The sequence below is a fragment of the Ipomoea nil genome, unplaced genomic scaffold, assembly GCF_001879475.1.
Source record: "Ipomoea nil cultivar Tokyo-kokei standard unplaced genomic scaffold, Asagao_1.1 scaffold2847, whole genome shotgun sequence".
NCBI classification, from domain to species: Eukaryota; Viridiplantae; Streptophyta; class Magnoliopsida; order Solanales; family Convolvulaceae; genus Ipomoea; species Ipomoea nil.
In genome coordinates this window covers 115,418-127,282 of record NW_017619275.1, presented here as the reverse complement: position 1 = coordinate 127,282, position 11,865 = coordinate 115,418, and positions in this window count along the sequence as shown.

The window sequence follows — 11,865 nt, the reverse complement described above, 5'->3', positions numbered from 1 at the left end:
TATGTACTTACCATTAATAGTTTGTGTCTGTAATTATCATGTTATGTGCCTTCAATTTTTTACAGGTACAAAACCGGTTAACTATAGGTACAAAATGTCTCAATTACAGAAACATTATCTAAAGGTTATTTTTAGACCAGGCCAGAGTCCACAATACATGGTAGACCTGGTCTATTGTATAATTTGCCATGTACATCCATCTAAAATGTGAAATGAAGGCACATTGACCAAAGCAATAGAATGAATATAAGCATTGATGGATTTAATTAACCCGGGGTGGCCCGAATTATTAAACCCGGATAAGAACATAATATGGGAAATATATAAACGGGACAAAACAATGTCGTAAGGCCGCAGGGACCGTAGGTCGTGAGGACCGCATATTATATTAAATGCCGTGAATAGGCTATTACAATGATTCGCTATTACAAAGTATGTAAGTAGGATAGTTCGTAGATAGCATGTCCCTTGTTAGGACAAGGAGGGGGGCTTTTATACAAGCCAAGCCCCCAACCGCCTCCCCCTAAAACAGGGGGTTAGTTGGAACTGGAGTTGACCGCGTCCAGCCTCGCGACCAGGCCGCGCTGTGGGGGCTGGGCCGAGCCCATCTGGAGCTCGGACCGGGCCCATGTGGAGGTCGGTCCGACCTCCTGGAGAGGCCAGTCCGACCTCCTAGAGAGGCCGGTCCGACCTCCAATCATGGCCCGTGCAGGGGCCACGTGGCGAGGCCTCGGCCGGGGCGGGTACGTGGCACCGCCCCGAGACCTGTTCCTGCTCCGCGCCCTCGGGTCGATTCCCAATATATCCATCAAGCATCATTATCACATTAATAAACATAGCACTCGCTTTTGATTCATCATATAAATAAGCTACAGATTGCATTATGGGAAACAAAGTGAAAGTAGAAGAAAGAAGCCTTCAATACAACATCCCAATGAAGTCCAATGGACCTTGCACTACAGAGCATGGCATAAGGAGGGAAGGACAAACTAATTAAGCAACAAAGTAAGAGGTAAAGTAGGCAGAGGGGGATCTAGGGTTAAAGTCCCCAATACAAAACAAAAAGTAGTATATGCTCTTTAATGAGAAGCTAGGGGAGTGGGCCATGATTAGAAAAAGTGAAGTATAACAAACAATGTGATTTTACCTCATTTACATTTGTCTAGAGAGGTGGCTGATCTTTGTTCTGTTTGGAAGTTAGCTGCCCCATTTGTTCGGTAAGCTATTCCATGCATGTGATCCGCTTTGTTCCATCCATTTTGAACTTTCTTGGTTTCGTCAACTGTAGTATCTTCTAATATGGTTGAATCTGAAAAAGGCTCGTGGATCTTGAATGCAAGATATAACCTAAAGGTTCCTACTAAATTTTAATTCAATTATTAAGTTGGATTAGCTCCAGGATCTACTCCAGACAGAATAAAGAAATTAATTATAAAAGCAATAAAAGGAACCGTGCACTAGGAAATGTTCACGCAGTTCGGAGCCTCACTCCTACGTCTGCGGGGCCACTCACGTCAGCCCAATCCACTAGATGATCAACAAGGAGTACAAGGGGGAGTACATTACACACTAAAGCATAAACTACACTACTCAAGTGCACTACTCCAGCGACTACTCCAGCGACCACTCCAGCATCACCATGGTCTTGACGTGCAGGCTATCTTCATCACAACTTGAACCAGTTGAGAAACCTTCAACACACGAATATATTGATAGAAAAACCAGTGGAGGATTTGAGGAATGATTTGTAGAATTTTAATCCTTGAATCTTCAATTTTAATGCTTAACAAATTAGCATTTTATAGTGGTGATATGAAACCTCTTTGGTCTGAAAAAATGCAGCCTTCAATTCCTCAAATTAAGCTGCATCTCCTGATTTTAAAAAGCCATAGAAGTAGGATCTTGACCAAAATAAATGTTTGAATGAGTTTCACTTCTTCTGGATTACTTCCTGGAGCTGATCCTGGACTGCATCCTGGCGCTGACACTAGACTGGAGTAGGCGTTGATCCAGACTCAACCTGACACAAACACTGGACCATTTTGACAACTAATTTAAGCCAACTTAAGTGGGTTTTAAATGTGTAACATTTTACACTTACAATCTCCCCCTTTGGCAATTAGTTGACAAAATATACTTACAAATATACTAGTAGGCTTTTAAAGAAAAAATAGATAATCTTTATTAACAAAAATAGCCACTAAGTATATTTGCTTACAATGAATAAAACACATGATCTGTGAAACAAAAAAGATATACTCCCCCTCAACTTGATACTCCCCCTTTTTGTCAAATAAGGGCCAAAGGTGATCATTAGTGGGTAGGACTATGAGCTGACAGAGTGCCCGATTTATCTAAGGCAGGGGCAGGTTCCAATTCATCATCTATTATCACCAGTAATATCCATATCTCATCCATGCATCCCTTATCATCCATATCAATAATCTTCATATTCAACCCATGTCACAATAGAATTCACCATGAAGATGGTAAAATAATCAATCTCATCAACAAGATAATCTAAGGAAATAATCCAAATAATATGATAATCCAAATGATAATCCAGATGAGATAATCCAAATAATAGGATAATCCAAATAAAGATAATCCAAATGAGATAATCCAAATAAAGATAATCCAAATGAGATAATCCGAATAATATGATAATCCAAATAAGTATGCTTCCCCTCAATTAGTACATTGACTGTTCGTCAAAAAGAAACACCATAGCTTAGAGCAAGATTCCTTTTGCTTTGTTTGAAAGAAATTGCCATATGAACCTGCACAAGCTAAAGAGAAACAAGAGACCCAGAACAAAGCACATCAACTTGCACACAACTCAGCAAAACAACAATTCAAGAACTTAAAAAAAAGTTCAAACAAAACAGAAAGATTAGCAAATAAACAAGTCACATCTAGATAAAGTAGATTTAGACACAGATTCATATAAAGCATATTAAGGCACAGATTCATATAAAGAATATTAAGGCATAGATTCATATAAAGCATATTTAGGCACAAATTCATTACACTTAGCACAGAAAGCACACGACCAAAAAAAAAAAAAAAAAAAATCAAACACGGTCATGACCGAACAAAACACATAACACATAGAAACAAATACACATGACTTTACAAGAATAAAATTTTCAAATTTAGACACCAATTCGGAGGAAAAAGTAGATATAGAAACTAGACCAGAGGTTCCTGGAGTAGAGACAGAAGCAGAGATAGAACCAGAGAATTTTAGAGTAGAAACTGACACAGAACCAGACTGGACAGGATTAGCAACAATCATAACTGGAGCAAAAAAAAATTCGAAGGTTCAATCACACAAAAATGATCAAATCATAAATGGACATTTAAAGAACACATAGAACCAGTCAAAGAAAGCAAAACAGGATAACCCAGGCAAAGAAGAACTGCGCAGAGCAAAAGGCAACGAGAAAGACAAAAAGATAGGAATTGAAAAAGGTATTGAGCAAAAACCACCACTAGTAGAGGAGAGAGTAGAAAAAGGTACCATATTTTAGATTTTGTGAACTCTCCAAGTCAGCAATCGGAGAATTAGGATTAATATTTTCTGGACTAGGCCAGCAATTCTTCTGGATCTGAAACAGTAAAAAAAATTTAAAAAAAACTTATTGAATTATAAAATACCTGGTTTTATTTCGATGATGACCCTTCAATCTTGTATTTGCAGATTCTCTAATCCAATTCCTCTGTCTTCTACTAATTTCTCTTGAGTTGCGATTGGAGTTAACTGGGATATAAAATCTACTTTCCTAACCCACCCTTGTTTTACAAACGGTGCAATGTGTTTATGGGTGTACTTCTCACGCCTTTGGTCTTTATAAAAGTAAAAACATTCAGGTCTGGTATGGCCACGAACCCTGCAATAATGACAAATAGGGTTATAGAATTTAAATTTTGGATTGTCACTCCTTACATTACCAAACCTTTCCTGAACTGTACTAGTTTCTGGAGTATCTGAAATTGGTCCAGGTGCTGAGTCAGAGTCAGAAGCTTTTACAAAAACTGTCACAGCCTTGTCTTTTCCGCCAGAAAAACCTAAACCATACTTGGTAGATGTTGTCCTTCCAGAATCTAAGATTTGGTCGAGGGTGGAAGTGTTGTTCATCATTTTAATTCTCCTTTTGAGCATGTCCAACTCTTGTTTGAGTCCTTCTTCGCATTTGAGCCCGCCTTTGATGATGTTGTCCCTGTCAGATATTTTAGATAGATACACTTTTTGGCATTTTCTAGAATGCTAACCTGACTAGACAGAGATCTATTCACTTTTACAAGAATTTTCCATTTTGCATACAACTTTTTGTATTGAACTTCAAAAGAGGGAACTGGTAAATCATGGTCTTCAGCCGACACATATTTTCCAGCTTCTGAGTTTACTTCAGCTTTTAGGTCAGACTCCAAGTTGGCTATTGCAGTGAAAGCCACAAGGTTACCAGAGATCGCTTCTGGATCAGATCCTGGATCAGAATCAGGTTCAAGTTCATCATCATCACTCCAGGTTAGAGCTGCCTTCATCAACTTCTTACGCCTTAGGTATGTTGTACATTCTGCTCGAACATGGCCGAATCCTTCACATTCATAACACCTAATGCCTTTTGCACTTGATTTATCCATGGATTGAGAGTTTCATGATAGACGAAAATTAGATGATCCAGTCTTTTGGCTGTTACGTGATGCATTTGATGTTGATCCCTTCTGGTTTTGAAACTTTCCATTTTGAGAGTTGATCATCTGTTTCACCTGTTTCAAAAGCTTCGAAAGTTGGTTAATTAAAAATTCAACTGGATCATCATTTCCCTCGTCTAGATCAGATACTGACTCATGTTCTTCAACTATAAAGGCAATGTTTTTCTTCTTTTTTGTGAGATTAGAGAGTATTTCCATCTCATAGGTTTGTAAGTTTCCCATTAACTGTGCTACTGTTTTGTTCTCCCACCCGTCATGTTCTTGAATTGCAGTGACCTTTATTCTAAATCATGGAGGGAGTGAGCGCAAGATCTTCTTGACAAGTTTAGGTTGAGAGAAAGGTTTGCCTAGAACGATTGCACGATTTGCTTGTTCCTGAACACGGGCATGGAAATCAATTATTGATTCGTCTTCTTCCATTTTTAGATCTTCAAAATCAGATTGGACCATTTGCAGTTTGGACTGCTTGACTGAATCAGTCCCTTCATAAGTAGTTTCCAAAGCCTCCCACGCCTCATTAGCTAAGTCACAACCTGCAATAATAGTAAACTGACTTTCATGCATTAATGAAAAAAATGATATCTAACGCCCTATTGTTATATCCTGCGGTAGTCATCTCAGCATCCGTCCATTCTGTCTCTGGTTTGAGGACTGGAGGATCTTCTGGAGTGGCTCCAGCTTTAGTAGGATGAGTCCACCCAGTAAGAACTGCCCTCCAGTCCCTCTCTCCATGAGCTCGTAGGTGCATTTTGGTACGAGCCTTCCAGTACGCATAGTTGTCACCTGTTAATTCAGGAGGTGCTCTATGTCGTTCCATTCTGCAAAACTCAATGCACGGTAAGCCAAAGAAGATTGACCAGAAAAGTAGAATCAAGAACAAAAACCGAGACCTTGTGTTCAAGAAACACGAGTGAGCCAGATCGATTAGACAAATTTTTTAAGTCCCCGAGCTTTGATACCAATTGAAAAAGGCTAGTGGATCTTGAATGCAAGATATAACCTAAAGGTTCCTACTAAATTTTAATTCAATTATTAAGTTGGATTAGCTCCAGGATCTACTCCAGACAGAATAAAGAAATTAATTATAAAAGGAACCGTGCACCAGGAAATGTTCACGCAGTTCGGAGCCTCACTCCTACGTCTGCGGGGCCACTCATGTCAGCCCAATCCACTAGATAATCAACAAGGAGTACAAGGGGGAGTACATTACACACTAAAGCTGTAACACCCCGTGTTACGACCCCTAAAACCATTTAACTAATTAACCAACAGCCCAAGCACTACAAGAAAAATCGTGATTTGCGACGGAAAAATTCCGTCGCAAAAACGCAAAATTCCGTTGCAAATTGCGTTTTGCGACAGAATTTTACATTTTCACAACGGAATTCATTCCGTAGTGTCAAGGCTTGTCGTATTTCATTTCGTGACGGAAATAATCCGTCACGAGCCGTGGCGACAGAAAATGGTGACGGAATTGTCCGTCGTGAAGTAAGCGACGAAAGTTATTTTGTCGTGAGTCCGTAGTAATTTTGGCAACGGAAACGTTTCTTTCTGTCGTCATCGCATGAAAAATATTCCGTCGCGAAACTCATATTCGGTTGCATATTTCTGTCGTGAAATATAACGATGGAAATAATTATTGTCACAATTCCGTCGCTAACCTTTTCGTTGCAAATTTGTATTCCGTCATAAAAAAAAAACAACAAAACAAATTGTCGTCGCAATTCCGTTGCTAATTTTTCTGTTGCAAATTTCGTATTCCATCGCACAAATTCGTCATAAAAAAATGACAAAACAAATTTCCGTAGTAATTCCCTCGCTAGATATTTCGTTGCAAAATTTGTTTTCCAGTACAAAATTTCGTCGTAAAAAAATTACGGAACTAATCATTGTCGTGAAGTAATGTATTTCAAAATACACAACAATTCATCATCTCCTTCCAAATACAACCAACAACTCATTATTACAATCACCATGTCTAAATATTGTTCACAAAATTCTTATCAATTCATTAGCTGAATAATGCTTCATACTAGAAGCTCAAATAAGGCTACTGAGAACAAATATATAAAGTTTCTCAAAAAAAAAAAAAATAGACGGCAAACAGAATGGTATGTGCAATACAGACTTTCACAAATATTGCCCTCTACTTTGGCATCATCCTTCTTACCCAATTCTTGATTATCTGTCTTATTTTAGCCTTTTATATATCTTACCCAAGGACTTAGTACTGCCTGCATCACCTTGCTTAAATGAGCTACAATGGAACTTGTCCGCTTCTCGTAATACTCATAACTCATTGAACATACCCTGCCACATTCAAACTTCTGAATTTAAGAATGTTTGTAAATATGTTAATGATCATTACTAGCACAATGCAACTACCAATTTCTAGCAATAATCACATTAATGGCTGGCATCATGATAGGAACTAGAGTACTGAACTCAACTTTCAGTTTTGAAATCAGTGGAGAAAACTGTAATACTACTGATAAATAGAGCTCATGTATTTCATTGGGTTATGAATAAGAAATAAACTTTGTTTTCAGTGTACTATGGCCAATTCTAGCCATTACATAAATCGAGTACGCACAGAATCCCAAAATAGAGTTACAAATACCTGAAGATTGAGTTTGTTGCAGGTGGCTTTAACTTGCACAACACTAGTTCGATCTTTTTTTCCATAGTGTTCTTGGGAAAGAAAGGCAGTTGTGAATATGCGAAAATAATTTGATAAAACATTTTGTAGAACAATGATGTTTTTTTTTTACATATAGCATTTTCTTTTGTTCTTCGTCGCAATGCTCTAATGCTTTTACGACCAGCCAAGAGACTTGAAATCTTCAATATTTATTCCAATCGGTGTGCACAATGATATGAGTTAAATAACCATCAGCTAAGCAAGAGATTGGATCTCAAAACATGCTCTACTGTTAATATATATTTTTAGGTACCCAAAGTGGAATTTACTATACTATGGAGGAAGAATTGTATACCTTGCCAATCTTTTCAGGGTCACCAAAGCAATCCAAATAATCATGTAAATGCATAACATACAATTTTATTATCAGAAATGTATATTTAGAAACATGACGGATTATATCAATTCAATCTTACTCAACACATCTAGTTCAGTTGTGCAAAATGATAGGCATCAACATGTCATTGCAATTATGCACTATGCCACTATGTAGAAATTTTTTTAAAATAATAATAATAATAAAACAGAAACAACTAAAGCAAACTATAAGTGAAAGCAAGATGTTGAAACCTAAACTGAAAATAAATATATAAAGGAATAACCTAAAACTCATTAAATTTGAAAAGAAAGTTGGAACTTGTTACCAATTACTATTTTATTTTAACCTTTTATATATCTTACCCAAGAAGGACTTCAATACTGCCTGCATCACCGTGCTTAGATGAGCTTCAATGGAACTTGTCAGCTTATCGTAAATTTTTTCTTTCATACCTATTGAGTGATAATCACGTTAATTATCAACATGCATATAGTTTATATAAAAACATGAGATATTAAAGGCTGGAATCATTGTGGGAACTGCAATTATGAAAAATGGAACCTGCAAGATATTATCCATTGTAGTTAGTTGTTCTGTTTATCCACTCACAAAGAACTTTGCTTAGCTTCTAGCTTATCAAACTACATGTCTAATTGAAGAACAAATACAAGCATAGATTGCACTAAACTATGAAACTTGCAGCGGACTAATATCCCCACGTGTAATCTGCAATGGTTCTTAGATATGAGCATTTATACTTTATGAACATTATATATCCAGTGGGAAGCATGCTGTCATCTAATCTACTCATTCACTAACATTGTAAGAAGCATAGTTTGCATTAATATAGCATATATAGATCATTTCTCCACTGTGAATTTTCTTGAAAGGATATTATATTACTCTGGCCATTTCATAATATCCAATCTCTATGAAAAGAAGACTCCAAATAAAGAACAACCTCCATCACCCAAATATATGAAACCTGGCGACTCACCAGGAAGTAGAGTCTCTCTATCACGAACTGCTATATCCGATCCCGTCTAAAATCTCCAGTAGCTTTTTGGTAAGTAGTAGTCTCTATAACAATTTTGCCATGAACATTTTACCCATTTTTTCTACATCAATAATAATTATGCTAACAGAGAAATATACAATAAAATGAAACAAAAAAACTAGTACCTCGATGCCATGGACACCACCCCCCTCCAATCTGGTGGCTGGAGCTAGGGTTTCCACATCGATGGTCCGATGATCGGCGAAGGAAGCTGACAGTGCGGCAAAGCTAGCGGTGTAGTCACCACCTCTATCCGCCGGCAGGATTGGACGGAAATAAAGAAAACTGTGCGTCGGCGGAGGCGATAGGCGGCGATGGAAGCGCTGACGGCGACGACATGGTCCAGTGGTGGGCGATGACAGAGAATGTTTTGAAAAAAAAAAATTGAAAAATACTTGTGTACAATGGCGGCAAAAACTAGAGAAGAAAAAAAGAAGAAAATTTTGTAAAATATTGGAGGGAAAGAGGTTATAGATTTAATAAAAGAATATATTAAATTGATTATAGAACCCACGTAGAAAGTTATATATTAAAAAAAAAAAAAACAATGTCATATGGGGGTCCTCCGAGTATAGTGATTTTGCCACGTTTAGTCCTAAGTTTTCAAATTGACCATCTGTGGTCCTTCGACTTTCAAATTTAACCATTTGTGGTTCAAGATAACCACCCATGGCCCTTCAACTATTAAATTTTAACCAACCAGGGTCCTTTCAAGAGGATTACGACTGGTTAAATTTCAAAACTTGAAGGACCATGGGTGGTTAACTTGGACCACGAATGGTTAAATTTAAAAGTCGAAGGACCGCAGATGATAAATTTGAAAGTTTAAGACTAAATGTGGCAAAATCACTATACTCGAAGGACCTCAAATGGTATTAACTCTTAAAAAAATTACTTATTATATATAGAGTTAATACCATTCGAGGTCCTCCGAGTATAGTGCAATTGATGAAATTGGTTTGATCGATTATATTTTCTGATGTTATCCTTGCTTGAATTCGAGCAAATAATTGTCAATTACACATGCGATGCACAGAATAAATTTCTTTTATTATATATTTAGATAATAAAATTAAAGATAAAATTATAAAAGAAATTCTAATATTGAACGTGCACATTTATTTGATTATAAGATTAGTGCTAAAGTATCACTCGGTTAATTGAATAATATATGACTCGTTTGTCTGTAATTATCTTAAAAAGATTAATATGTAATATGATTTATGTAATTTTATTATTATTAAAATAAATATGGAAAAAATGAGAAATAATTAGCATTTAAATTTTGTATGATTAATATAGTGCATAAGTATATATATGTTGTATGTATTTAAAAAAAAAAATATTCTAAATATTGATGAACACATATTTTGTTAATTTTATATTTGTTTTTCTTTAATTATATTTCTTATTTTATTAATTACAAATAAGGAAACTGCATGTACAAATGAAAAAAATTTAAGTATTAAATTTGTATGGATTAATATAGTTCGTAATATATTGAGCATAAATCCTTAAAATTGTGAATCGTTACCATTATCTATAGTACAATTCATTCTGTAATATAATTTTAGCTATTTTATGATATTTTGAGCATAAATCATTATTTTATTATTAATATAAATCATTACAACTATAAATCATTATCATTATTTTAAGCTTAAAGTGCGGTGGAAGACAACACATAAACGACAGTGAATAAATAAAATTATTTTAAAAAAACGCACAAAGGTAACTTTGAAGTGTTGTGTATTCAAAGTGCGGTAAAAGACAACACACAAATGATAAGGCGTCACATTTTCTGTCGCCAATTTGTCAACATATTGGCGACGGAATTTCTTCTGTCGTCGCATTTTGTAGCGAAAATAAACTTTACTTAAAAAATTAAATATTTTAGTAACAGAAAGAATGATCATCGTAAGTTCCATCGCCAACATCAAACGTCAAATCTATCATTGCGCCAAACATCACAATAGAATTAAATCCCGTTGTTGATTCCATCGCCATAGCGTGACAGACATATAGGGCGTCGCATTTTCTGTTGCCAACGTGTCAACATATTGGCGACGAAATTGATTCGGTGGTCCAATTTTGTAGTAAAAATAAACTTTACTTCAAAATTTATATATTTTCGCGATGGAAAAATTCTCGCCGCAAATTCCGTCGTCAACCTCTGTCGCCAACTCCTTGGTGCAAAGATTACATGGGAATATTTTTCACTTTGCGCCAAATATCGCAACGGAATTTATTCTCGTCGCCGATTTTGTAGCAAAACCGCGACGGAACCATCGACTGTTGCCTTTTCCGTCGCTATTGTGGTGACATAACTTAATTCTGTCGCAAAATCCGTCACCAAAATGTGGGCGCCAAAATTTCCCATGTTTTTTTCTACTTTGCGCCAAAAATCGCTATGGAATTGCATTCCATCACCATTTCCGACGCAAAATCCGCGACGGAACACGTTCCGTCGCAAAAACTGTCACGAATTGACAACAGATTATATTATGTCGCAATTTTTCTGTCGCGATTCATGATTTTTCTTGTAGTGAAGAGAAAAAATAAATTATAATGATCAATTAGGAAAAAAGGCCCACCATAGTCCATGGGCCCTCATATATAAACCCAACCCCTAAGCCCAATCCTTAGTTCCAAGAGGAATAGGATTAGCGAACCTATAATATTAGTTCCTAATTAGGACTCCTAAATATATAAATAGGGAACTTAAGAGGCACTTAGAACTCCCCACAAGATTAACACCCCACCACCCCAAAAGAGCTCCAAGAATCCCCTTAGGAGAAATCAAGAAATCAAGAAAGCTTAAAGAAAGATCCTTCATAGCCAAGGAATTAATTAAGGCTAAGAGGTAACCCATGTCTCAACAAAACCTATTTTCATAGCTATGATTCCCCCTTAGGGTTTCCCCCATATTATTGTGTATTGGCGAGATGTGATGATTATTATTGATGTTTGATGTGATGATCCCACGAGGGATCTTGATGATCTTGATATTGGGAGATTCTTGATGATTATGGAATTCATGATCATTATATAGAGTTCTTGATGATTATG